At 39.4% G+C, this 27529-nt stretch overlaps 1 pseudogene; it reads left to right on the plus strand.

Moving 5' to 3' along the window:
- Positions 1 to 2448: 2448 nt before the first annotated feature.
- Positions 2449 to 2964, plus strand: LOC132669643 (large ribosomal subunit protein eL20 pseudogene; annotated as a pseudogene).
- The last annotated feature ends 24565 nt before the right edge of the window (positions 2965 to 27529 follow it).

The following is a 27529-nucleotide window of genomic DNA, read 5'->3' on the forward strand; positions in this document are numbered from 1 at the left end:
CTTAAATCAGCTAAAAGTCAAGTGCACCTCAGAGCCCAGGTAGATGGAATAGATATGATTTGGAAGATTTGCAGCTATCATGGCCATAGGACAAGAGTTCTGGAAGGTTTTACACTGATAGTTAAATACTCTGGGCTCAAAGTGACATACGGCACTTCCTTTCACAACTATGGCTAGACTAGTCACGTGACCCCATCCAACCACAGAGGGCCAGGAAGTATACTCCTAGTCTAGCATGTGCCAGGAGAGGAGAGCTAGGATATTTTGTAATCAGCATCAATTATTACCATAAGCTCAAACCATATCTCTATTAAAACCACCAAATCCAAAGGTAAACAGTTTAATTTCTATTTGACATACCTTGTCAGGATTGGTAATAACAGCAAGTAAGTGACATTTATTAAGTACCTACTATAATCCCAACTCTGGGCTTTATTTTCCTTATTTAATTAAAAGTTCTCAGTAACCCTAGGAGGAAGGTAATATTATTATTTCAATTTTACAAATGAAGAAACTGATAAATGAGAAAGAATGCTTAAGTGAATAACTAGGTCATAGAATGAGGGGACAGGAGAGCCTGGATGTGAACTCCAGATCTGGCTTGGACTCTTCCTCTGTGTAGTCTGCCTAAGCGAGTCCTCAAAGCCTCTGCTTTGGTTACCTCCTTGTCTAATAGAACCAGCAATGAAGGCTTTCCTCTGCCATTTCTCTCAGTTTAAAGCCACTAGACCACTCTGCAGAACAGAGTTTAGCAACATTATGCTCCCACAGTAAGTATTCAAAGCACCTCAGCTTTCTAGTCCAGAGATGAAACAGCTGTTCTCTCCAAATGGCTTATACTGAAATGTAAATGAACAAGGACATTAGAAAAAAAAGTAAAAGAAAACAGATTTAAGTTCTTGCCTTTTAAAATTTTTATCATTTCCCATCCAAGCTTACTGTTTTTGTTTAATCTTGCCATTCCTTTTCTTCTTCCTTGTATGCTCTTTTTCTTAGGGATATGCAAACTTTATTAGTCAGCTCCTCTTTCAAGCTCTGTATGCTTTTGTGTTTGAGAATTGGGAATCAGGTACTTTTACTGTTAGCCTCAGGGTGGATCTGAGCAGGAGGAAGCTTTATGAATAATCAAGGTTGACATCTCCAACGTTGTTCCTTCATTATAAATATTGTTAAAGGAACTGTGACCACCATGGGCTCCCACTGAACAGTGTGTGCAGGGGGAGGCAGAGACAGCCTTTGATTTCAGCTCTTTTCTGGTTATCACTTCACTGATGACCCTGGAGTTGACAGGTCTCTTAGATTTGGCTGCCTCTTTTTCTTTTCCCAGAAAGTTTCTATTCAATTAGTATAAGTGTTTGGTCTGCAGGAAGCTGGCTGGGTTCATCTTACCAACTCCAAAGGCTAAGGACCATAGTTAATATTAGTGCTTGTGCATTGCCTTAGCCTGAATCCCTAATGAATGCTGAGCTGCTTGGTGACTTTAACCATTTTCATTCCATTTGGATTAATTATAGCATCATTACTTTATCAGGAGGAAAACAAATTATAATGCCCAAGGTCTTTAAGCCTTCTTCCCACCTCTTGAAAAAGCTTAGCCTCCACAAATGTCTGAAAAGACATTTTCTCCATATTTCTACTAAGGTGCCTCCTCCTACTGGTGCCCCACTAATCCCTAGTTATTATATGCATTAAATATATATACATATAATTAGCCAACCATGTTTTAGATTATTCATATTGTCTTGACAGTTTTCATTTTTAAAATGGAGACATGTGAACTTGAATCATAAGTAAACCTTTGTAAGTTTCCTCTCTCCTTCCTCCCCAGCTGCATTATCTTCTATTCACCCCCAGGAGAGTCACCAAAGAGTGTTTTAGAACCTGTTACATATTAAGAAATAGTATGGACTTCACTTTACGTGTCAAAAGGCTTGTGAGGGAGGTGATACTGCTGTTCTTATTTCCTTGAAAGATTCAGACACGTAGGCTTATGGAGTGAAGGGACTTGCTCAAAGTTACATGGTGAGACATGGTTAGAATCAGAGATAACATGCTAGGCCTCTGACTCAAACCCTCTACTCTCTTGCCTAGTTCATGTTTATTAGTAATACTTGCCATTCATTTATTCTGCCAATATTATTGATCATTAGTGTATGTCAGGCACTGGAACTTACTAAGATCACTAAAACAGAGTTCTTAGGACCTCAAATTCTGGTGAGGGAGAAAGTTCTGTTAACTGGCAGTAAGGATACTAAATTACTAAGATATTTAACAATGCAGTGGTTGAAACAGAGAACTCTGAGAGCATGGAGGAGAGACATTTCAACTTGTTCTCAGGGTCTCAGGGAAGCCTTCTTAGAGGAAGTGGGAGTGAGTGTTGCAGTAAAAAGGTAGGTCTCATTAAAAAGGGAGCTGAGCTTGGGTGGCGGCGAGCATGGAGAGTGCGCCATGAAGGCGTTGGGCACACTGCGAGAGTACACGGTGGTGGGATACTGCCTGCCCACACTCAAATGCTGCACTCCTTCTCTCTATCACATGTGAATCTTTGCACCTAATCATGTTGTAGCTAAGTCCTGCTTCTGGTACTTTTTGTCTCCGCTGGAGAAGCTGAAGAAATCTTGAGGGGAAATTGTCTTCCTTGGACAGGTGTTCTAGAAATCCCCTTTGGCATCTGGCTTCATTATGACTCCCTCAGTGGCATCCACAACACATACTGGGAGTACCCAGACCTGACCCCTGCAGTCACTGTTACCTGGTGCTGCCAAGATGGGGCACCTGGCACTGCCCACTGGGTCGTCTCCATCCAGATCATGAAGATGGAAGAGATTATAGCCAGCAAGTGCTGCCAGCTAGCAGTCAAGCAGTTTGATGACAGTAAGATTAAGTTCCTGCAGCCCCACGTGGGTCCTATGTTGCCAGCACAAGCTATGCTTCACCACCAAGAGGCCCAACACCTTCTTGTAGATGCAGAGCCTCCCTGTCCCCAGGTCTGCCCAAATAAACTTCTTGGGAAAACCAAACCAAACCAAAATAAAACAAAAAGGAGTCTGTTTTTAGATAGAGGTAAAGGGAAAGAGATTCCTTTCTTTTCTGGGCCGCTTTAAAACACTTGAAATACTTTTGAGTAAGCCCACCAAAGATTTTGAGGTATGTATGTACATGTGTTCCCTGGGATCCAAAAAACCACATTCCTAAATGTAAAAATGGAGTTTTAATTTGCATGATGTGGGCATAGGGAAGCAGGAGGAATACCAGGTTTGGAGAAGAAAATCATGAGTTTAGTTTGGGATGTGTTGAATCGAGATGTTTGTAGGAAGTTCAGGTGAAGATATACAGGCATTGGGCTGAAGAGTGGTCATCTGGAGTTCAAGAATGAAACCAGATTAAAGATAGAAATTTAGGAATCCTCATCATTCCAGGAGGCAGTGAAATCAGCTTGCAAGTAGACAGATGAGAAGGCCAAAATTGGAGTCCTGAAAAATACCATTATTGAGAGGACAAGGAGAGGGAAGGTGCCTTCAGAGGGACTCCTCAAAGAGGAAGGAAGAAAATAAATGGAGTGTGATGTCATAAAATCCTAAGGAACAGAACATTTCAAGAAGAGAGAGGGTTCAGGGTGCCTGGGTGCTTCAGTCAGTTAAGCATCAAACTCTTAATTTCAGCTCAGCTCATGATCTCATGGTCATGAGATTGAGCCCTGCGTTGGACTCCATGCTGAGCGTTGAGACTGCTTAAGATTCTCTCTCCCTCTGCCCCTCCCTGATGTGTGCACATTCTTTCTCTCTCTCTTTAAAAAAAATAGTCTAACATGCTGTCAAGTTTATAATTTTCAGTGACACATCACATTGGATTTGGCATCAGAGAAACATTGTCAGCCTTTCTCAGAGCAATTTCAGTGTGTGTGTATGTGTGTGTCAGACTCTCAACTGTAGTAGTGGAAGAATGAATCAAAGTGTATGAGTTGGAGATCACCTTTTATGAGTTGGCCTTTGAAAAATGATAGAGCACTTTTTCTATCAGTTTCTCTGAAGAAGGAGGAGAGATGTAGGAGAGTAGATGGAGAGGGATACAGTGTTGAGGGAGGAGGTTTTAAGATGGAAGAAGGTCTTAAGATGCTGATTGGTGTGTCTGTTAGTAGGGAGGAGGCAACCAGTTGAGCAGGTCTCTAAGGTTCAGGAAGGGTGGTGGAGTCCTGGGCAGAGATGAATTCACCTAAGCAAGAGAAGGAATCCTCTTCTCTTTGGATGGGGAGTACTGAAGAATGGCTGAAGACTGGGATGAATAGTAGGAATTAAGACCCCAGGGTAGTTTTCTGAGTGCTAACCATGTGTCAGGCACTGTGCCATTCACATACATAAAGGAATTATTATAATCAACATTCTGTAGGTGGGGAGAGAGAGGCTCAAAGAAGTCCAGTTAGTGTCCCAAGGCCAGAGTTGGTGTATAGAACTGGGATTTAGAGGCAGTCTAGCTCCAGAGCCTACTCTATGAATACATGTTCTGCTTTATGAGGGAGGCCAGACTAGTGACTCAGGCAGGAATTAAGAAGCTTCGGGAAGTTGTGTCAATAGCTCTGACTCGGATTTCCTTTGTTGCCCTGGTTTGTCCTTCCTCAAGCTGACTATCTCTTTGTACCTAATGAAAATTCACTATGGTCCTTGGAGGTCAAGTAATGTCTATATTTTGATAGTGTGAATATTTGCTACCTCTTCATCCACTATATTTGTGTTCTCTGTTATTTTGTGTAGTAGTCAATGTTTTTCAAACTGGAGTTTCCATATAAATTTTACGGAGTCTATGTCATAAGGAATTTACATTTTTTTTTCCAGAAAATCTTAGGAAATATTAATATAATTATACTTTGAGTCACTGGGATGATCATTTTGTAACTAGCTCTTTTCTCACAACGTCAGAACCCATGTTGCATTTGTATGTATAATTGTGTTGGCAGGAAGAACCCAAGTATGTTTTTTGATTTGGGCTAGTGAGAACAGATTGGAAGCTTAAGGTGTAACTAATTTATCCATACCAAGTGAAAGGCAAATGATTTCACTTAGCAAATATTTAGTAGTTGGTGCTATGGAGAAAAAAGACATAGGAGGAAACTAGAATATCAGTCATGCTTTCAGGGAGAGATTACATTTTATTTGAGAAAATCAGACTAACATAAATGAAACCATTTGACACAGATTTTTAGGGCATAAGCTTACGGGTAAGGTAAAAAAGTGGCAAAAATATGAAGAAAAAAAGAAAAAAAATTTTTCTGCCTGAGACCCTGGCCTAGCACTAACAGCCCTGCCTCAGCATGAATGGCCCATTATCTCCACACAACAGTGTTCTAATGGCTCATATTGGGGAGTTGGAGAGTCAGGTACTACACCCATTCCTTATCCTGTTAACCCTTGCCCCTCATTATCCAGTGGGGTAGCAAATGCTGCTAGCTTGAACCCCTTGGAAAAAGATAGAAAACTGTCATCAGCTAAGAAGTGGTTAGTAACTATCCGTTAAAGCTCTTGCTATTCTGAAAAAAAAAAAGTTTATATGCTTTCATGTTCAGTGTGCCTTGGTGAACATGTTACTTTCCCATGACCATAACCAATGCTGGAGTACATGGGGAATAAAAGTGAACAGAATTGTGAAGGGAGGCAGGGCAAGAGGAAAGACACCTTTTTCTACCAGCAGGGGTTTTAGGAAGAAATAATTTAATGAAAGAATTTAAAAAATTTCTTTAGAAGGAAAAAAATGGCTTAGACTTGAAGACAAGTGATACATTCTATTCCATTCAAAACCCACTACCTACGTCATCACCAAATTCACTGTTGGTACCAGTAGGTAGGTTGAGCCTGTGGAGTAGAATGGAAGGTGATTGGGTCTGTAGTCCCAGCTATACTCCTATCCCAGAAGGGGTGAAGAGAAGAGGGCATTAGCTGGGATGCAGGTAATGGGGAAAAACAGTAAGGAGAACGTCACTTGGGCTACTAAGGACAGTCATGCTGTCCTGCTCTCTCAGGGGCCTGACAAAGTCTCTAAATCTGACCTGAGCAGCAACTCCTTGCACCTTAGAGGGATCAGGGCTGATAAGTTGGGCAGAGGAAGGTCTGGTGGGAAAAAGGGGCTGCAGAGTCCCCATCTTTTACACATTTGATGAGGCACCAACATATATGTGTTGTCAGTATAGGATCAGAGGCATGTTAGAGTTACACCACTGTGAGATTCTTCATAGTGCAGACTGCGTTGCTCAGCTTTTCAAGCACCAAACTCACTTCATTTTTCCAGCAGGGATGAGGCTGAGAAATCAATTCACGTGCACAAATTTCAAAGGAGACCGATGCTCAAACTGTAGTGATGATGTATCAACAGTGAGAGAGAGTGACTGGCATCAGCTTTCCATACCAGGCACACTCTGCTTTATGTTTGTACACTCAGGAGGTTATATTACAGGTTAGAAAGTTGCTAGATGAGTTCCAAGTTTGAGTAGGGGAATTGAACATTCTTGTGCAATAGCTCAAATCACTCTTTTCCAGTCTGAGGATATATGAGGCATAGGAGTCAGTATTGGTTATCTAGACTTAGAGCACAATCTTGTGGACAATAATTTTACTGTAAACTAGAAGCTTTTATCATTTCTTCTTTTCATTGAGATATACTTGGCATATAACTTTGTATTTGGATGTACAACATGATTCAGTATTGGTATATATTGCAAAAATATCACAGTATGTCTAGTTAATAATACCTGTCACCATGCACATAATTACAAATTTTGTTTTTCTTGCGATGAGAGCTTTTAAGATATACTGAATTAGGTCATATGTTGTAGTTTGTACATCATTTGACAGTAGTTACTAGATTGATGCAGAGAACCTTTTGGGGAGGCACCTTTGTTTTAGGTTATAAGTTACCTCTGACTGCAGGGACATTCTAAGATGATTTCCATAGATGGCCAATGCACTAAATTGATGTTGAATTTTATTTATTTATTTATTTATTTATTTATTTATTTATTTATTTATATGTTTTATATATGATTCATTGTCAAGTTAGCTAACATACAGAGTGTACACTGTGCTCTTGGCTTTGGGAGTAGATTCCCATGATTCATCACTTACATACAACAGCCAATGCTCATCCCAACAAGTGCCCTCCTCAATGCCCATCACCCATTTTTCCCTCCCCAACCCTCACATCAACCCTCAGCTTGTTCTCTGTATTTGAGTCTCTTATGGTTTGGCTCCCTGTCAGTTTGCAACTATTTTTTTTTTTTCCTTCCCTTCCCTTCCCTTCCCTTCCCCATGGTCTTCTGTTAAGTTTCTCAAGTTCCACATATGATATCTGTCTTCTCTGACTGACTTATTTCCCTTAGCATCATATCCTCCAGTTCCACCCATGTTGTTGCAAATGGCAAGATTTCATTCTTTTTCACTGCCAAGTAGTATTCCATTGTGTGTGTCTGTATGTGTGTATACACACACATATTATATATATGTATATATATAATATTTATAACATATAAATAACTATATATATAATATGCACACACATACCACATTTTCTTTATCCATTCATCAGTTGATGGACATTTGGGCTCTTTCCTTAATTTGGCTATTGTTGAAAGCACTGCTATAAACATTTGGGTACATATGTCCCTATGAATCAGCACTACTGTTTCCTTTGGATAAATTCCTAGTAGTGCTATTGCTGGGTCGCAGGGTAATTCTGTTTTTAATTTTTTGAGGAATCTCCACACTGTTTTCCAGAGTGGCTGCACCAGTTTGCATTCCCACCAACAGTGCAAGAGGGTACCCCTTCTCTACACCCTCGCCAGCATCTATTGTTTGCTGAGTTGTTAATTTTAGTTACTCTGACTGGTGTGAGGTGGTATCTCAGTGGGTTTTGATTTGATGATGAGCAGTGTTGAGCATCTTTTCATGTGTCTGTTAGCCATCTCTATGTCTTCTTTGGAAAAGTGTCCATTCATGTCTTTTGCCCATTTCTTCACTGGGTTATTTATTTTTTGCGTGTTGAGTTTGGTAAGTTCTTGATAGATTTTGGATATTAATCCTTTATCCAATATGTTATTTGCAACTATATTCTCCTTTTCCTTTGGTTGCCTTTTAATTTTGTTGATTGTTTCTCTCACTGTGCAGAAGCTTTTTATCTTGATGAGGTTGCAGTAGTTCCTTTTTGCTTTTATTCCCCTTGCCTTCAGAGAAGTGTCGAGTAAGAGATTACTGAGGCTAAGGACAAAGAGGTTGTTGCCTGTTTTTTTCCTCTAGGATTTTGATGGTTTCCTGCCTCACATTTAGGTCTTTCATCCATTTTGAGTTTATTTTTGTGTGTGGTGTAAAAAAGTGGTCCAGGTAGATTCTTCTCAATTCGCTGTCCAGTTCTCCTAACACCATTTGCTAAAGACTGTCTTTTTTCCATTGGATCCTCTTTCCTGCTTTGTGAAAGGTTAGTTGGCTATACATTTGTGGGTCCATTTCTGGGTTTTCAATTCTGTTCCATTGATCAGTGTGTCTGTTTTTGTGCCAGTACCATACTGCTGTGATGACTACTGTGTAATACAGCTTGAAGCTTGAAGACTGGAATCGTGATGTCTCCAGCTTTGCTTTTCTTTTTCAGAATTGCTTCGGCTCTTTGGGGTCTTTGTGGTTCTGTATAGATTTTAAGATTGTTTGCTCTAGCTTTGTGAAAAATGCTGGTGGTATTTTGATAGTGCATTAAATGTATAGATTGCTTTGGGTAGTATAGACACTTGGACAATGTTTGTTTCCAATCCATGAGCATGGAATGTTTTTCCACTTCTTTGTGACCTTTTAAATTTGAAGGTAAGTTATTCTTAATTCTAGGTGTAGTTGCTACAGTATTTTACCCTTTTGTTTCTTACTGATCACAAGAATGACTGTGTTACAAAATAATGGTTGAAAGCTGCTGATTTAGAGATCAGAAACCAGGATGGTGATGGAACCAAAATCATATTCTATGAGGAATGATTCAAGGGCATCTTTAGAATAAAATGTTCAGCACTAGGTAGGGGATTTCAAATATATGGAGGGCTGTCATATAAAGGGATTAGATTGTCCCCTAAGACCCCAGGGGTATAACTAGCATCATGGATTAAAGCTACAGGACAAACAAAACAAAACAAAACCTGACTCAGAATAGGGAAAACATTTCTAAGGTGATGTGATAAGATAGAACGATCTCCCTCATTAGGTAGTGACCTCCTCATTGCTGAGACCGTTAGAGCAAGGGCTGAACAACATTTGTTGTGGATGTTGCTGAAGACACTCGAGTTCTGGACTGGATATGCCTTAAAACTCATTTCAACTCTGAAATTCTAAGACTAAAGAAAAAATTGTTAATTAAGGATTTCGTATTATGTATGAATAGCAGAAAGAGTATTAATAACTTCATTAATAACACATAATGCAAAACTTTAAAATCTTGGGCTTGTAGAATCCAGTCATGCACTTTACCTTAAAAACTTGGGGCACCTGGGTGGCTCAGTCGGTTCAGCATCCAACTCTTGATAGAGGCTCCTGTAGTGATCTCACAGTTGTGGGATTAAGCCCGGCGTCGGACTCCACGCTGAGTGGAGCCTACTTGGGATTCTCTCTCTCCCTCAGCCCCTCCTCCACTCATGCTCCCATGCACACACTCTGTGTTCCTCAAAATAAATAAATAAACTTAAAAAAAAAAAAACAGAACCATAACTCAAAAGTTGAAAAGGTTTTGGCTTCTAAAGACATTACAAAAGTGGTTGTAGATTATTGATTGTGTTTGAAAAAATTATCCTTGAAAAAGGGAAGTTTTTCAGGAGCCATTGCAATAGAATAAAGGAGTCCTTGAGAATAAAGGGAACTTAAGAATAGAGGAGTCCTTGGAGTTTGTCAAGAGTTTATATTTCGCCCAATACCGAGCTTATGATAAATGATTATTAAAGTAAGGTAGTCATCTATATGCTGTCTACAGATTTAGCATATAAATATCATGGGAATGTAAAAATTTGCTTCCAGAAAAAGTATAGAGAAAGAAAAGGCAAGGGTGTCTGAGGTTGTTTTTCTCTGTGTGGCATTTCTTCTTTACATGTAACGTGGAGAAGTTGTATTGGACCTGCTGAGGCTATTTTAAATTATCTTTGGCAGTGCTTATAGAACACAGTGCTTATAGAACACAGTGCTTATAGAACACAGTGCTTATAGAACACAGTGCTTATAGTGCTTATAGAACACAAAGAATTATATAATGGGCATGATAGTAGTGAATTTTTATCATAAACCTTTCTCTATCCAGGAAGTACCAGTCTCATTGCAATTACTCTAGTCAATGAAATGTATAGGTGCTGAGGTTTTGCCATACCAAAGCACATTTTGGTTAAATGGGAGGTTTTTCTTGCCCATAGAAGTATTTGAGGAAGGATCAATATAGAAGGTCACTGAGTGCTGATGGCTAATGACCACTAAGAAAATTGCTTAGCAGGGTAGATAGCAAAAGGTTATAAGAGAAAGAGTTTGAAAAATAATTCTCATTTATATCAGTTTTCCATTTCTGTATTCCCACCAGAGTACTGAGAGCATAGTAGGCATTCAATAAATATTTAGGGATGAATGACTTTTAGGATAAGGAAAACTCCTCTGAATTTTAGGTACTCCTTTTACTAGGACTGTGTTTGCATGACTGATTGAAAAGTGAACATTTCAGCCATCATCTGGTTGTTAAATATTTAGGCTGCCAAATCATTTATTTGATTGATGCTTATACCTTTAGAATTGACTGACTGCTTTGGCTCAGGGTAGACGCAGCATGAGTCATATGCTGCAGTTCTTGTCAATCACTGGTTGCGTTTCCACACATAAACAGTTGACTTATGTTAGTCACATCAGTCACAAACATAAATCATCACAGTTCAGTAATTGGTACTGGGCCTTTTCTGGTTGGAATGATTTCTTGGCTATTCTGGTATTAATGATGCTGAATACTCAGTGATTGAACAATACTGGCCAGCTGACTGGAGGAGTTTCCTACCCTGAAAAGATCTTTTTTTTTAAATTTTTTTTTATTTTATATATTTTTTAATATATGAAATTTATTGTCACATTGGTTTCCATACAACACCCAGTGCTCATCACAAAAGATGCCCTCCTCAATGCCCGTCAACTACCCTTCCCTCCCTCCCATCCCCCCATCAACCCTCAGTTTGTTCTCAGTTTTCAAGAGTCTCTTATGCTTTGGCTCTCTCCCACTCTAACCTCATTTTTTTTTTCCTTCCCCTCCCCCATGGGTTTCTGTCAAGTTTCTCAGGATCCACATAAGAGTGAAAACATATGGTATCTGTCTTTCTCTGTATGGCTTATTTCACTTAGCATCACACTCTCCAGTTCCATCCACATTGCTACAAAGGGCCATATTTCATTCTTTCTCATTGCCATGTAGTACTCCATTGTGTATATAAACCACAATTTCTTTATCCATTCATCAGTTGATGGACATTTAGTCTTTTTCCACAATTTGGCTATTGTTGAGAGTGCTGCTATAGACATTGGGGTACAAGTGCCCCTATGCATCAGTACTCCTGTATCCCTTAGGTAAATTCCTAGCAGTGCTATTGCTGGGTCTTAGTGTAGGTCTATTGTTAATTTTCTGAGGAACCTCCACACTGTTTTCCAGAGTGGCTGCACCAGTTTGCATTCCCACCAACAGTGCAAGAGGGTTCCCATTTCTCCACATCCTCTCCAGCACCTATAGTCTCCTGATTTGTTCATTTTAGCCGCTGTGACTGGCGTGAGGTGATATCTGAGTGTGGTTTTGATTTGCATTTCCCTGATGAGGAGTGATGTTGAGCATCTTTTCATGTGCCTGTTGGCCATCTGGATGTCTTCTTTAGAGAAGTGTCTATTCATGTTTTCTGCCCACTTCTTCACTGGATTATTTGTTTTTCGGGTGTGGAGTTTGGTGAGCTCTTTATAGATTTTGGATACTAGCCCTTTGTCCGTTATGTCATTTGCAAATATCTTTTCCCATTCCGTTGGTTGCCTTTTAGTTTTGTTGGTTGTTTCCTTTGCTGTGCAGAAGCTTTTTATCTTCATGAGGTCCCAGTAGTTCATTTTTGCTTTTAATTCCCTTGCCTTTGGGGATGTGTCAAGTAAGAAATGGCTGTGGCTGAGGTCAGAGAGGTCTTTTCCTGCTTTCTCCTCCAGCATTTTGATGGTTTCCTGTCTCACATTCAGGTCCTTTATCCATTTTGAGTTTATTTTTGTGAATGGTGTAAGAAAGTGGTCTAGTTTCATCCTTCTGCATGTTGCTGTCCAGTTCTCCCAGCACCATTTGCTAAAGAGACAGTCTTTTTTCCATTGGATATTCTTTCCTGCTTTGTCAAAGATGAGTTGGCCATACGTTTGTGGGTCTAGTTCTGGGGTTTCTATTCTATTGGTCTATGTGTCTGTTTTTGTGCCAGTACCATGCTGTCTTGATGATTACAGCTTTGTAGTAGAGGCTAAAGTCTGGGATTGTGATGCCTCCTGCTTTGGTCTTCTTCTTCAAAATTCCTTTGGCTATTCGGGGCCTTTTGTGGTTCCATATGAATTTTAGGATTGCTTATTCTGGTTTCGAGAAGAATGCTGGTGCAATTTTGATTGGGATTGCATTGAATGTGTAGATAGCTTTGGGTAGTATTGACATTTTAACAATATTTATTCTTCCAATTCATGAGTATGGAATGTTTTTCCATTTCTTTATATCTTCTTCGATTTCCTTCATAAGCTTTCTATAGTTTTCAGCATACAGATCTTGTACATCTTTGGTTAGATTTATTCCTAGGTATTTTATGCTTCTTGGTGCAATTGTGCATGGGATAAGTTTCTTTATTTGTCTTTCTGTTGCTTCATTATTAGTGTATAAGAATGCAACTGATTTCTGTACATTGATTTTGTATCCTGCGACTTTGCTGAATTCATGTATCAGTTCTAGCAGACTTTTGGTGGAGTTTGTTGGGTTCTCCATGTATATTATTATGTCATCTGCAAAAAGTGAAAGCTTGACTTCATCTTTGCCAATTTTGATGCCTTTGATTTCCTTTTGTTGTCTGATTGCTGATGCTAGCACTTCCAACACTATGTTAAACAACAGCGGTGAGAGTGGACATCCCTGTCGTGTTCCTGATCTCAGGGGGAAAGCTTAGTTTTTCCCCATTGAGGATGATATTAGCTGTGGGCTTTTCATAAATGGCTTTTATGATGTTTAAGTATGTTCCTTCTATCCCGACTTTCTCGAGGGTTTTTATTAAGAAAGGATGCTGAATTTTGTCCAATGCTTTTTCTGCATCGATTGACAGGATCATATGGTTCTTATCTTTTCTTTTATTAACGTGATGTATCACATTGATTGATTTGCAAATGTTGAACCAGCCCTGTATCCCAGGAATGAGTCCCACTTGATCATGGTGAATAATTCTTTTTATAAGCTGTTGAATTCGATTTGCTAGTATCTTATTGAGAATATTAGCATCCATATTCATCAGAGATATTGGCCTGTAGTTATCTTTTTTTACTGGGTCTCTGTCTGGTTTAGGAATCCAAGTAATACTGGCCTCATAGAATGAGTCTGGAAGTTTTCCTTTCCTTTCTCTTTTTTGGAATAGCTTGAGAAGGATAGGTATTATCTCTACTTTAAATGTCTGGTAGAATTCTCCAGGGAAGCCATCTGGTCCTGGACTCTTATTTGCTGGGGGATTTTTGATAACTGATTCAATTTCTTTGCTGGTTATGGGTCTGTTCTAGCTTTCTCTTTCTTCCCATTTGCGTTTTGGAAGTGTGTGGGTGTTTAGGAATTGGTCCATTTCTTCCAGGTTGTCCAGTTTGTTGGCATATATTTTCATAGTATTCCCTGATAATTGCTTGTATTTCTGAGGGATTGGTTGTAATAATTCCATTTTCATTCAGGATTTTATCTATTTGGGTCATCTCCCTTTTCTTTTTGAGAAGCCTGGCTAGAGGTTTATCAATTTTGTTTATTTTTTCAAAAAACCAACTCTTGGTTTCATTGATCTGCTCTACAGTTTTTTTAGATTCTATATTGTTTATTTCTGCTCTGATCTTTAGTATTTCTCTTCTTCTGCTGGGTTTAGGGTGTCTTTGCTGCTCTGCTTCTGTTTCGTTTAGGTGTGCTGTTAGATTTTGTATTTGGGATTTTCTTCTTTCTGGAGATAGGCCTGGATTGCAATGTATTTTCCTCTCAGGACTGCCTTTGCTACATCCCAAAGTGTTTGGATTGTTGTATTTTCATTTTTGTTTGTTTCCATATATTTTTTAATTTCTTCTCTAATTGCCTGGTTGACCCATTCATTCTTTAGTAGGATGTTCTTTAACCTCCATGGTTTTGGAGGTTTTCCAGACTTTTTCCTGTGGTTGATTTCAAGCTTCATAGCATTGTGGTCCGAAAGTATGCATGGTATGATCTCAATTCTTGTATACTTATGAAGGGCTGTTTTGTGACCCAGTATGTGATCTATCTTGGAGAATGTTCCGTGTGCACTCGAAAAGAAAGTATATTCTTTTGCTTTGGGATGCAGAGTTCTAAATATATCTGTCAAGTCCATCTGATCCAATATATCATCAGGGCCCTTGTTTCTTTATTGACCATGTGTCTAGATGATCTATCCATTGTTGTAAGTGGGGTATTAAAGTCCCCTGCAATTACCACATTCTTGTCAATAAGGTTGCTTATGTTTGTGAGTAATTGTTTTATATATTTGGGGGCTCCCATATTCAGTGCATAGACATTTGTAATTGTTCTTCTTGATGGATAGACCCTGTAATTATTATATAATGCCCTTCTTTATCTCTTGTTACAGCCTTTAATTTAAAGTCTAGTTTGTCTGATATAAGTGTGGCTACTCCAGCTCTCTTTTGACTTCCAGTAGCATGAAAAATAGTTCTCCATCCCCTCACTTTCAATCTGAAAGTGTCCTCAGGTCTAAAATGAGTCTCTTGTAGACAGCAAATAGATGGGTCTTGTTTTTTTATACATTCTGATATCCTATGTCTTTTGGTTGGGGCATTTAGTTCATTTACATTCAGTGTTATAGAAAGATACGGGTTTAGAGTCATTGTGATGTCCTTAGGTTTCATGCTTGTAGCGATATCTCTGGTACTTTGTCTCACAGGATCCCACTTAGGATCTCTTGTAGGGCTGGTTTAGTGGTGATGAATTTCTTCAGTTTTTGTTTGTTTGGGAAGACCTTTATCTCTCCTTCTATTCTAAATGACAGATTTGCTGGATAGAGGATTCTCGGCTGCATATTTTTTCTGTTCATCACATTGAAGATTTCCTGGCATTCCTTTCTGGCCTGCCAAGTTTCAGTAGAGAGATCTGTCACGAGTCTTATGGGTCTCCCTTTATATGTTAGAGCACGTTTATTCCTAGCTGCTTTCAGAATTTTCTCTTTATCCTTGTATTTTGCCAGTTTCACTAGGATATGTCATGCAGAAGGTCGATTCAAGTTACATCTGAAGGGAGTTCTCTGTGCCTCTTGGATTTCAATGCCTTTTTCCTTCCCCAGATCAGGGAAGTTCTCAGCTATTATTTCTTCAAGTATACCTTCAGCACCTTTCCCTCTTCCTCCTCTGGAATACAATTATGCGTATATTATTTCTTTTTAGTGCATCACTTAGTTCTCTAATTTTCCCCTCATACTCCTGGATTTTTTTATCTCTCTTTTTCTCAGCTTCTTCTTTTTCCATAATTTTATCTTCTAGTTCACCTATTCTCTCCTCTGCCTCTTCAATCCGAGCTGTGGTCATCTCCATTTTATTTTGCAGCTCATTAATAGCATTTTTTAGCTCCTCCTGGCTGTTCCTTAGTCCCTTGATCTCTGTAGCAATAGATTCTCTGCTGTCTTTTACACTGTTTTCAAGCCCAGAGATTAATTTTATGACTATTATTCTAAATTCACTTTCTGTTATATTGTTTAAATCGTTTTTGATCAGTTTGTTAGCTGTTATTATTTCCTGGAGATTCTTTTGAGGGGAATTCTTCCGTTTCATCATTTTGGATAGTCCCTGGAGTGGTGTGGAACTGCAGGGCACATGTCCTGTGCTGTCTTGAATAACTTCCATTGGTGGGCGGGGCCGCAGTCAGACCTGATGTCTGCCCCCAGCCCACCGCTGGATCTACAGTCAGACTGGTGTGTACCTTCTCTTCCCCTCTCCTAGGGGCAGGATTGACTGTGGGATGGCGTGGCCCATGTGGGCTACTTGCACACTGCCAGGCCTGTGGTTCTGGGGATCTGGCGTGTTAGCTGGGGTGAATTGGCAAGGTGCACAGGGGTGGGAGGGGCAGGCCCAGCTCGCTTTTCCTTTGGTGATCTGCTTTGGGAGGGGCCCTGCTGCACCGGGAGTGAGTCAGACCCGCCAGAGGGATGGATCCGCAGAAGCACAGCGTTGGGTGTTTGTGCGGTGCAAGCAAGTTCCGTGATGGGAACTGGTTCCCTTTGGGATTTTGGCTGGGGGATGGGCGAAGGAGATGGCACTGGCGAGCGCCTTTGTTCCCCACCACGCTTCACTCTGTTGTCCGGGGCTCAACAACTCTTCCTCCCGTTGTCCTCCAGCCCTCCCGTTCTCGGAGCAGAGCTGTTAGCTTATAACCTTCTAGATGTCAAGTCCCGCTTGCTGTCAGAACACATCCGTCTGGCCCCTCCGCTTTTGCAAGCCACATTCGGGGGCTCTGCTTGGCCGACGGGCTGCCCCTCCGCCCAGCTCCCTCCCGCCAGTCCGTGTAGCGCACACCACCTCTCCGCCCTTCCTACCCTCTTCTGTGGGCCTCTCTCTATGCTTGGCTCCGGAGAATCCGTTCTGCTAGTCTTCTTGCGATTTTCTGGGTTACTTAGGCAGGTGTGGGTGGAATCTAAGTGACCCGCAGGACGTGGTGAACCCAGCGTCCTCCTATGCCACCATCTTCCCAGAAGCCTCTGTGAAAAGTTCTTAAAATAGAACGTAAAATGGAATTGTCCAGTGAATGTGGGTTCATCTAAGTTCAAATACAGTTCTAGAACATGGTGGAGAGTGACTTTACTGAGAGAACCTGAGAAAAGTTGGAATAAAACAGGACACAAATAATGTATTTTTTAGGTTTCTAGTTGTGGAGGACAGACTTTAAGGTGTTCCCCATGATGTCTACCTTCTATCATTTATGCCTTTGTATAATCCACTCCCTTTGTTTGTGGGCAAGATTTGAGACCCATTTCTAAGCAATACAATATGACAGAGGTGATGGGATATTATTACTATGATGACATTATGTTATGTAAAGCTCTTTCTTGCTAGCAGAATTGATAACAATTGTACTAGAGTCTTCTTCTCTGTGCTAGCTTTGAAGAAACAAAATTCCATGGAGTCCTACAACTGCAAGCATATGACTTCTGCCAACAAGCTTAGTGTGAAGGTGGATCCTTTCCCACCTAAGCTTCCAGATGAGAATCCAGCCTATGATCATAGCCTTTTAGGGGGCCTAGCTAAGCTGTGCCTAGATTCCTGAGTCAAAGAATCTGTGAGATGATAAATCCGTGTTAAGCTTTTAAGTTTCTGGTAATTTGTTACACTACATAGAAAATGCTAATTATTATAGTCATTGTTCTTAACTAAAATCTTGATTATGGTGTTGGTTTTCAGGATATACACCCAGAAGTCAACTGGAAGATGCCGTAGTATGCTAACTTCCCTGGATTAGCTGACATAGATACTGAATTTTGACTTGTCCCAAGGAAGAAAAAGAATAAAGAATAGATATGGAGTCTATATTCCTGTTGCCAAGTCTCATCATTTGTATGTTTGAAATTTTAACTAGGACATTTGTATTTAAAGAAAAAAGAAATATGATTGAATTCCCATACATATGATGAAACCTTGGGTAGGAATTTGTGGTCAGTGTGGTAGCTATCATTTGCTCACTAATTTTTCCTCCTTCATTGCCCTTCTTGCCTGGCTTCTCTGTGGGTGGAATATATTTCCCTGCCCTACTGGTGTCATGCTTAGCCATATGAATTGTTTTGGTCAATGGACAATGATGAAAGTGAGATTGTACCAGTTCTGAACTGAGACTTCAAAGGCTGGGTGAATGTCTACCAGCAATTTTGTTTCCTTAAGAAAAGCACAACTAAGTTAGCCACTGCTTTTTAGCCTGGATTCCTGAATGAGAGACACCTGGAATACACTGGCATTTGACCTGCTTGAAAGCAAACTTTCTTAGCCAGCCCAGAGACCTATCAATGAGAAGTAATTTTTTATTTTATTGAAAGTGTCCAAGATTTGGGATTGTTTGCTATACAGGCTTACTGCAACAATAGCTGCATAACTCGAAGTCCAAAAGCTCATTCATTTTAAATTAAGCTAGCACTGTTTTTGACCCTTACCACAGAAGTATGAGTAGATAAAGTTGTTAATTGATTTTCCATCTCATGTCCTATTGAATACTAGTGTTATTTTGGATGTTTACTCGTGTTCTGTCAGTTAAGGATTCTATATTCATGGAAGTTACAAGAAGACTGATAATGTTTATTAGCTCTAAGAAATTCTTCATTGAATAATCAACTCCTGCTAGATATTATTTAACTTAATATGCCCAATCTAACTAGACCATGGAACCCTTTCCCCTCAAGAACAATTCATACCTTGTTTCTCTAGAACTGGTGAATACTTCTATTCACGGCAGCATGTGCTCACCTGTCCAGTCTTGTCATATTCCAAGCAAATGGTGTGCAGTATAAATTTGGAATGGTGCTCCCAAAACTCAAGATTATTAGGCAGATACCACAGAAATTACTGAGTATATCTCTCCATGAGATTGTTAAGGGCCTTGTTATTGCATAGTCCTGGATCTTCAATGAGGTTTAAAAAGAATCCTCTGGGAAGTCTGGCAAATCTAATATGGAATGACTCCATGTTTGGTCCAAAGGTCCAAGGTTATCAGCATTTCCTGCTATCACTGAATTTTCTGGGGTATGAATGATCCTTTTGACTTACGATTTAACATGGGGATCTCAACTGCTTAAAATGCATTAAAAGTGAACAAATATATTAGGACATGAAAACACTTTAAAAACATTTCCTAAATATATTAAAACCCCGATTTGGCAATGAGAAGTGACTTCTTGCACTATGTCAAGGCTGTATCTTCAAACTACAGGTGACTCCTGATAGTATCCTATCTCCCTCTTGAAGATACTCAGGGATTAATGAGATTAAAATGGAGGCCATAGTTTGTGAGTGTTCAGTCTAGGGACATATTCAGTGTCATAACCAAAACTTAAAACTGCCCTGATTTCCCCAAAATGCTGATCTGACCGTCAACAGTACTTTAGCTTTCTTCATGTCTGTGGGGCCTTTGCAGCTTCCTACCTAATCAGCTACAAGTAAGTTTGTGATAAGTATAAACAAGTAAGTTGATGCATATAAGTTTTAGTAACAAATCGCAATAGAAAACTTACTCATCCATGCTTTATAAACTGATTTGTAACTACTGAATGTCTTCACCACTTTCTGCTTGGAAGTCTCTGTTCCTCAACAATTTCTCTCTCAGTAAAATATTCATATCAAGTAAAGGTTTCTGAATTTTCTTGTGACAGTTTCCTTTAATGGGAGATCTGGTTATTTTATTTCAAGCATTTGGGAACTGGATCTGTGCTTTCAGATGGGAATGGCAAGGCCTTTCTAAATTGTGTTTAATATTTATTTTTGAGAGAGAGAGACAGAGTGCGAGCAGGGGAGGGGCAGAGAGAGGGAGATAAAGAATCTGAAGCAGGCACCACGCTCCAAGCTCTCAGCACAGAGTCTGACACAAGGTTCGAACTCACAAATCGTGAGATCATGACCTGAGCCGAAGTCATACGCTTAATGGACTGAACCACCCAGGCACCACAGCAAGGCCATTCTAAGGCAGGTGGCAGTGACTGGAGGAGCCATGGGGATAACCACCTTAAAAAATGGTTTTGCTGGAGTAATGAGATTAGCATATTAATTAAGGTCTTCATATCTAGTAATGATCTCATTTGCTTATAGAAACATGACGACAACACTGGGAGAAATATCTTAACCCCTTTTTGAGGGAGTATTTGACCGGATTTTGGTAAAGTATAGGTTCTTGAAGCTAAAGCTAAATGTTGTTCCCAGTCACTGTGCTTGTTTTCATATGCTGGTCCCCCGATGTTGGCTTGCTTTTTCTCATCTATGAGACAGGGAACTGTGACTGAGGACTGGTTATAATGTTTCTTGATAAACCTTCGTAAAGCAATGTGCTGTTGCGAGTAATGGGCTCCATTCATTATTAGCCCAGTTGATTTTCATTTACACTTGGCTCTAACAATTAGCTTGAGCAGGTGTGAAGGTGATGGAGGGGCTGGGACACCCAGAGGTCAGCCTCAGCTGGATGTGATAAATTAACCATTATTACCAGCAGTGAAAGTGGTTCTTTACGCTTGTCAGCAACAAACAAAGGGACAACATATCTCACATAAACTCACTATTCAGAGCTGGGTTTGCTGAAGGATCAGCGTTTTCTTCCAGGCCCTGTAGACAGATGGGAGGGAGGAAAGTACCTATATAAGTAGAAGTGAGGGTGCCTTGAAGGAATGACTTGGTAGACTGAGTGGTATATGCATGTCCCACCCTGGGTCGTTTTGCAGTGTTCACACCATTCCAATATGAAGACATCAGTAGCCTCTCTTGGTGATGGGGATCCACCTGTGCATACTAGAGGGGACTACTAGAGAGTGAAGAGTATGCACAACAAACTGACAAAGTTTTTACAGGGTGTAGATAGATGCATATTTCTATATACTAATCAATAGATATTTCTGAACAATACCTTATAATTGAGCACATTTATAGTCAGTGAAAAGGAGTTAGATTCCTCAGTTCTCCATCTGTACCAGTTTTATAAGACTTCAACAGACTTAAAACTCAAAAAGAAGGTGTAAGTAATACTGTCCACAGGAGGCAGCACCACATCCTTTCTGCTCTACACCCAACAGCTCTAAATGTCCTGCTTCTAAAACAGGAAGTGTGTTGCCATATTTTGTTACACCCTGGTATGGAAACTCACTGAGCATAACAAGAGGTGAAACACTGAAATAAGGAAAGAGGTAATAGCTGGTAGTGACTATGCATATATTGAAATATATTAAAATCTCATAAATTGAAATATATTGAAATCCCACAGATACAATTTGTTTGGTTTGAAAAGGCTTGGAGAACTGTTACAGACTGTGTCCCTCCATCCCAATTCAGATGTTAAAGTCTTAATCCCCAATATAACAGTACTTGGAGATGGGGCTTATAAGAAAGTAATTAAGGGGAGAAGCTCTCTACTTGCTACATGGGATGCTTCCCATCTCATGATTGCTTAATAAAGCCAATTGCATCTTCAAAAAAAAAAAAAAAGGTTAAATGAGGCTGTAGGGTGTGGCCCTGACCCAATAAGATTAGTGTCCTTAGAAGAGAAGAGATGACCACTCACTCACTTGGTCTCCATTTGTTTGCATGCAAAGGCCATCTGGTGACACAGTGAAATGATACTGTCTAAACGCCAGGAAGAGAGCCTTTACCAGAAACTGAATTGTCTGGTACCTTGATTATGGAATTCTAGCCTCCAGAAGTGTGAGAAAATAGTCTTACAAAAAATTATTAAGTCAAGAGCGCCTGGGTAGCTCAGTCCATTAAGCATCTGACTTTGGCTCAGGTCACGATCTCATGATTTGTGCGTTCAAGCCCTGTGTTGGTCTCTGTGCTGACAGATCAGAGCCTAGCACCTGTTTAAGATTCTGTGTCTCCCTCTCTTTCTCTGTCCCTCCCCTGCTTGTGCTCACTCTCTTTATCTTTCTCTCTCTCTCAAAAATGAATAAACATTAAAAAAATTTTTTTTAAGTGTTAAGTCAGTCTGTGGTATTTTGTTATGGCAGCTTGAGCAACCTAAGACAGAGACTAAAAATCTGATTGGAAGGTTGGAACACATAAATGGACTTGTTGATCAGGAGCTTTGTTTTAGAGTGATTAGACTGTGAGCCTTCAGTGAGGAGCCCTTGAGGTCAGTATGTGTAAGTCTTTGCTCTTGGTCTGTTAAGACCATGTAGAATTTTCTAGGTTCTGCCTTGGGGTGACTTTTTGGATGCCAGGGTCCTCTAATCTAGGTAAGGCAAGGGTAGGGGGAGAGTCTCAGTTGTATGTGTTCTCCCTATTTTGTGAATGTACATCTACCATCAGCTGTACCCAGTAGTATTTAGTCCAGATACTTTAGTCCAGAGGGCTTTGCTTTACCCTCATTAGACAAAAAGCTTTCAGCCCTTTATTGGGGTGGGGGCTTGTTCCATGGCCCAGATCTGGGTGGGAGTTGAACTATTTCTTAAATGGTCTTCAAACAAATATTTCTTATTTAATTCCCTGCTTTGTTCCCACCTTCAGATGCTTCCATTTAATGAGCCTTTTGCAGTTGCATTTCCATTTAATGAGCCTTCTGCACTTTCTTCCTGAAAGTGAGACCCTCTTTAAATCAGAATTTATATCCTTTACCTGAAACAGTAATGGTGGAGATAGGGGTAGTTGGATGTTGACAGAAGACCTGGGGATGCAGATCAGATCAGAAACACAGGGGACATGGGGCTACATAAAGAATCATGCAGAAAAATTAGAAACCGCTAAAAAGAGAGCCTTTGAATAATAAAAAAAACAGCTAGTCTGAAATACTCCTCTGGCTTCCCCATAAGAACCTGTGCAAATGGCTGGTCCATTAAAAACTAACTTTTAGGGGCACCTGGGTGGCTCAGCTGGTTAACCATGTGACCTCAGGTCAGGTCATGATGATGTGATTTGTGAGTTCCATATTGGGCTCTGTACTGATGGCATGGAGCCTGCTTGGGATTCTTTCTCCCTTTTTATCTCTGCCCCTCCCCTCTCATGCTCTTTCTCTCTCAAAAATAAATAAACTTAAAAAAAAAAAAACCTCATTCAACAATAAGTAATGGTAAAGGAACTAGAAACATGTCTGTGAGAGATACTATAAGAAAAAAGAAGGAAAAGGTGCATCAAAGTGTGTTAGCAGATGATCAGCCCTCACCAGAAAGACATTGTCATGAAGTAGAGGAAAAGTATGAATGAATATTTTGACATGTGTCTAAAAAATAAACCCCCAAATCTCAGTGATTCAATTGGCTTTCTTTACAGTTACCACCAGGTAGAAATCCAGAATTGAAAGAAAAGACAGTGAGGCAGTAGGCAGGGAAGAAATATTAACTAGGATTCAGGAAAGAAGTAGAGGGAAAATACAAATGCAGAAATCAAGACAAAACTGGAACTAACAGTGGAAAATCCTGATAGAGACAGAAAAGTGAACACAGTGAAATAAAAGAATTTTAAAAGATAACAAGAAAATAAGACATGGAAGTTACATGAAGGATCCGACAAACATATGGAATACCCAAAGATGAAAATCAAAAAAATGATACAGAACAGGTATTTTAAAATACAGTTAAAGAAAGAAGAAGACTTGAATCTGCAAAGGTCATACTGTGTGCTGTGGAAAATTGATCCAGAACAATCAACACCAAGACAAATCCTAGGAAAGTTATAGGACTATTAAGAACTATTGGAAAATAGCCAAATAATGTAGAAAATAGCAAAAGTAATGTTGAAAAATAAACCCAAAGCTGGAGGCATCACAATTCTGGACTTGAAAGTGTATTACAAAGTTGTAATCATCAAGACCGTATGGTACTGGCACAAAAAGACACATAGGTCAGTGGAACAAAATAGAGAATCCAGAAGTGGACCCACAAATGTATTGCCAACTCATCTTTGACAAAGCAGGAAAGAGTATCTATTGGGAAAAAAAGACAGTGTCTTCAGTAAATGGTTCTGGGACAACTGGACAGTGACATGCAGAAGAATGAAACTGGACCACTTTCTTACACCATACACAAAAATAAACTCAAAATGGAGGAAAGACCTAAATGTGATACAGGAAACTATCAAAATCCTAGGGGAGAGAACAGGCAGCAACCTCTTTGACCTTGGCCATAGCAGCTTTTTACTGGTGTCTCGAGAGGTAAGGGAAATAAAAGCAAAAATGAACTTTTGGGACCTCATCAAGATAAAAACTTCGGCACAGCAAAGGAAACAATGAAACTAAAAGACAGCCTATGGAATAGAAGATATTTGCAAAATTGGATAAAGGGTTAATAGCCTAAATCTATTAAGACTTATCAAGCTTAACACCCCAAAACCAAGTAATCCAGTGAAGAAATGGGCAAAAGACATCAATAGACACTTTTCCAAAGAAGACATCCAGATGGCTAACAGACACATGAAATGATGCTCAACATCACTTATCAGAGAAATACAAATAAAAATACAACAAGTTAGCACCTCACACCTGTCAGAATGACCAAAACGAACAACTCAGGAAGGAACAGATGTTAACAAGGATGTGGAGAAAGTGGAGCCCTTTTGCATTGTTTGTGGGAATGCAAACTGGTACAGCCACTCTGGAAAACAGTATGGAGGTGCCTCAAAACATTAAAAAGAGAACTACCTTACTAGCAATTGCACTACTACGTATTTATTCAAAGAATACAAAAATGCTGATTCAAAGGGGCATATATACCCCAATGGTTATATTAGCACTATCAACAGTAGCCAAATGATGGAAAGAGTCCGACTGTCCCTTGACTGAAGAATGGATAAAGATGTCACACACACACACACACACACACACACACACACGTGTATGTGTACACACACATACAGTGGAATATGGTGATGCTATTTGCATCAATGTGGATGGAAATAAGGTGTATTATGCTAAGCAAAATAAGTCAGAAAAAGGCAAATATATGTTTTCACTCATGTGGAATTTAAGAAATAAAACAGATGAACATACGGGAAGGGAAGAAAAAATAAGATTAAAAACAGAGAGGGAGGCAAATCATAAGAGACTCTTAAATACAGAGAACAACCTGAGGGTTGTTGGAGGGGAGGTGCAGGTGGCTAAATGACAGATGGGTGTTAAGGAGGGCAATTTTTTAGATGAGCACTGGGGGTCATATCTAAGTGATGAATCTCTGGATTCTACTCCAGAAACCAGTACTAAACTGCATGTTAACTAACTTGAATTTAAATAAATTAATTAAAAACAAAAGACGAAGAACCATTGGGAAGACCAGGGGTGTGGTGGGAGGGTTGGGATTTCACTTACATGAAAAAAAAAAAATCGGCCGGTATAAGACTTTTCCACAGTATTTTTTTTAACACCAGCATGTTATGGAGCACTACCTAAAAGTTCCTCAAGGAAAGAGTGAGCCAGCCGAGCTGTTCTTCAGATGTAAAGGCTGAACATGCAGGAACCCTAGGAATATTAGGTGCTTGGGATATGAACTTAAAAGGACACCAAAAAGCTCTGTAATAAAGAATAATATTTAATGCAGTATTAACCTAAAAATTAATGGAAAACATCCATGATGAAATATTAACATTTTAAATAAAGACAGGATCATTATTCCTGATTTTTTTCTTTTGCCTCAGGCTCTAGTATGGCTTGGCACAGCACTGTCATTAGCCCTTCCTGAGGAAACTACTGGAAGACAAATTTTAGCCACAGTATGGCTAGGTTGATATTAGTATAAGAATTGGAGCACTGAATATATTTAACAGTATAATTAAGACTAAGTAAGGCAAATGTGTGGGTTAGGATAACAGAAAAATACATAAATATACGACTTTTTATAATTAAATACATCCTCTATTTTTTTTAAATACATCCTCTATTAAGCAACAATCAAGTCAAAGAGGATATATAAAATCAAATGTTGGGACAGCTAGAAAATAATAATATAAATACTATATATCAAACTATGGGATATAATTAAAGCATTTCTCAGAAGAAATGTATATATACGCACATGGTAAAAGTAGAAATACATGTTATAAGAATCCTACTTAAAAGTTGGAAAAGGAAAAACAATTACGAGAAAGAAGGAAAGAATATAGACAAAATAATGACTTTAGTAGAACTATTAAATCCTAAAGCTTTGGAAAAATAAGCATCTGCTTATTGATTCATTAAAAGAAGAAAGTGCAAATACAAAAGATAGGAAACAATAAAGGAGAATAATAAAAAAGAAAAAGTAATAACAATGTACTCTGTTCAAGTTAATGCAAATTAAGTTTATCAAAATAGACCTCAAAATATAGGGGAAATCTAAACAATACAGCATACAAATAGAGGAAGTTGTTCAAGAATCAGTCCCCTAAAGTGTTACGACTAGATGGTGTCACAGAGAAATTTGACAATACCATTAAAGAATAGTTCATTTTAATATTTCATTTGTCCAGAACATCAATCAGGTAAAAAAGCTCCAAATTCTCTTTAAGAAGTCAATGTAAAACTGTTATCAAAACCTATTAGAAATTACACACAAAAGGGGTGCCTGGGTGGCTCAGTCAGTTGAGCGTCCGACTTCGGCTCAGGTCATGATCTCGCGGTCTGTGAGTTTAAGCCCCGTGTCGGGCTCTGGGCTGACAGCTCAGAGCCTGGAGCCTGCTTCATATTCTGGGTCTCCCTCTCTCTCTCTCTGCCCTCTCCTGCTCATGCTGTCTTTCTCTGTCTCTCAAAAATAAATAAACACTAAGAAAAATTAAAAAAAAAAAAAAAAGAAATTACATACAAAAAAAGAAAATTACAGACCAACTTCACTTAAGAATATAGAAGTAATGGGGCGCCTGGGTGGCTCATTTGGTTGAGCACCCAACTCCAGCTCAGGTCGTGATCTCACGGTTCGTGGGTTCTAGCCCCGCGTCCGACTCTGTGCTGACAGCTCAGAGCCTGGAGCCTGCTTCGGGTTCTGTGTCTCCCCCTCTCTCTGCCCCTCCTCTGCTCATGCTCTGTCTCTCTCTGTCTCAAAAATAAATAAAAACATTAAAAAAAATAAAAAGAATATAGAAGTAAAAATTCTTTAAAAAAATATTTTAATGTTTATTTGTTTTTGAGAAAGCACAAGCAGGGGAGGGGCAGAGAAGGAGACACAGAATCTGAAGCAGGCTCCAGGCTCCGAGTTGTCAGCACAGAGCCCGACACGGCTCGAACTTGTGAACTGTGAGATCATGACCTGAACTGAAGTTGGACGCTCAACTGACTGAGCCACCCAGGCGTCCCTAGAAGTAAATATTTTATGTAAAGTATTTATAGATATCATCCAGAAACATGTTTAAAGAACAAATCATGTGGAGTTTGATTTGGAAAACATACGTTTGAAAGTTAGAAAATAAATTACCATAATGCACAATGTTGATAAATCTAAGAAATCATATTATTTTCTAGCTGCGCCAATCATATGATGACAAATACTGAAGTATTTTGAGAAAATTCAGTACTATCCTTGATAGAAAACGCTTAATAAAATAGGGTATTTCTTTTTTTTTTTTTTTAATATTTATTTTTTGAGAGAGAGATTGACAGAGTGTGAGCAGGGGAGGGGCAGAGAGAGAGA

The sequence above is a fragment of the Panthera onca genome, chromosome B3 (genome assembly GCF_046562875.1).
Source record: "Panthera onca isolate mPanOnc1 chromosome B3, mPanOnc1 haplotype 2, whole genome shotgun sequence".
Classification (NCBI taxonomy): Eukaryota; Metazoa; Chordata; class Mammalia; order Carnivora; family Felidae; genus Panthera; species Panthera onca.